Below are 2,032 nucleotides of genomic sequence, written 5' to 3' on the forward strand. Positions count from 1 at the left end.
AAAAAGAAAATAAAGGAACCAGCCCTGCTTACACTGTGATTTCAGTCTTTTAGCCTCCAGAACCAGGACAGAATACATTTCTGTTGCTCTAAGCCACGCGGTTTGTGGTAGTCTGTTACAGTAGCCCTAGGAAATTAACACCTGAAGCCATCAGGAACCCTGGTGATTGATGCTTTCAGAGATGATGATGTTCACCGGCAATCGGGTCCCCTGTCTCCCTCTCTCTCTGCCCTTGCCCCGCTCACGCTCTTGCTCTCTCTCAAAAAACAAATAAACGTTAAAAAAAAAAAAAACAAAACCAACAGCTGGACAGCCATTGCAGTACATCGGGCTCCACAGACACAGCACCGGGGCAAGTGAGAGGCACACGGGCACTGGGCGACTCTGTGCCTCGCTGAGGAAAATAATTAAACACGGCCCAAAGAGATCCTAAGAAGCCGAGAGGCAAAATGTCATCATATGCACTCTTTGTGCAAACTTGCCGAGAGGAGCACGAGAAGAAGCCCCCAGATGCTTCAGTCGACTTCTCCGGGTTTTCTAAGAGGTGCTCGGAGAGGTGGAGGACCATGTCTGCTAAAGAGAGAGGAAAGTTTGAAGACAGGGCAAAGACGGACAAGGCCTTTATGAAAGAGAAATGAAAACTTCTATCCCCCCCTAAAGGGGCGGATATCAAAGGAGAACATCCTGGCCTATCCATTGGTGATGTTGCAAAGAAACTGGGCGAGATGTGGAACAACACCACCGCTGCAGATGACCAGCAGCCTTATGAAAAGAGGACTCCGAGGCCGAAGGGAGAATGTGAAAAGCATATTGCTGCAGACCGAGCTAAAGGAAAGCCTGACGTGGCCAAAAAGGGAGTCGTCAAGGCTGAGAAACGCAAGAAGAAGAAGGAAGAGGAGGAGGACAAGGACGAGGAGGAAGATGAAGAAGAAGATGATGATGAATAAGTTGGTTCTAGCGCAGTTTTTTTGCTTGTCTATCAAGCATTTAACCCCCCTGTACACAACTCACTCCTGTTAAAAAAAAAATTGAAATGTAAAAAAACAAACAAAAAAACTGGATGCAGAGAGCCCAGCACATAGTAAACGTTAGTTCCCCTTTTAAAGGATTACCTCTTCCTGGGAGCTAATTATTAATGACCTCGAAGGGAAACTCCCTCATTCCTCAGAGCATTCGTCCAATATTACTTGGACCAGAACCTGGAAGTGGAAGGTAAAGGGGCAACTACGGTGTATGATTTACTGTAAACCAGACTCTGGGTGTTCAAAACAAAAGTTGTTACTTCCCCGCCCGCCCCCCCCCCAAACCAGCTCCTCCTAACTTCCCCGTTTGTATTGCAGATGTCCCTGGCTCCTCCCACTCCTTCCATCTAGCCTGTTACCTGGTTTCAATGTTTTTAAAACCTTTTGACCTTTTAAAACCTTTGTGACCAGGACGCAGGACACATAGGCGTCTGGTGTGACACAAAAGCTTCGTTAAAAAAAAAATACTTGTGTAGGAGCACCTGAATGACTCAGTCGGTTGAGCGTCTGACTCTTGATTGCAGCTCAGGTTATAATCTCACGGTTCATGAGATCAAGCCCCGCATCAGGCTCTGCAACAAGTTCCATGATGACAGCGCGGAGCCTGCTTGGGATTCTGTCTCCCTCTCTTTCTGCCCCTCCCCCACTCGTGCTATTGCTGCCTCTCTCAAAATAAATGATAAAAACAAAAAGTCTACAGGACACCAGGTGGAGATGCCTAGTAGATAGATGCTAAGTCTGATGCTAAGGGAGAGGACTGTGCTGGGGTATAGATTTGGAGGTTGTCAGTGTAGAGAGATGGTACTTTATCCCATGAAAGTGCAAGGGATGAGCTGGGGAGAGGGTAGTGTGAGAAAATCACACCAAGTCAAAGAGAAGACTCTGGGAGGACCAGTATTGGGGGTGAGCAGATAATTCAGATTCCCCAAAAGACTAAGAGACAATGTTTAGAGAGATTTAAAAGGAAACAGGACAAAGTCAAGTTAAAGAGACTAAGGGCATGTAGGATC

The 2,032-nt window shown here is 46.7% G+C and overlaps 1 pseudogene; it reads left to right on the top strand.

Moving 5' to 3' along the window:
* Nucleotides 1-407: 407 nt before the first annotated feature.
* LOC101093656 lies at nt 408-1,580 on the top strand (annotated as a pseudogene).
* The last annotated feature ends 452 nt before the right edge of the window (nt 1,581-2,032 follow it).

The sequence above is a fragment of the Felis catus genome, chromosome E1 (genome assembly GCF_018350175.1).
Source record: "Felis catus isolate Fca126 chromosome E1, F.catus_Fca126_mat1.0, whole genome shotgun sequence".
Lineage (NCBI taxonomy): Eukaryota > Metazoa > Chordata > Mammalia > Carnivora > Felidae > Felis > Felis catus.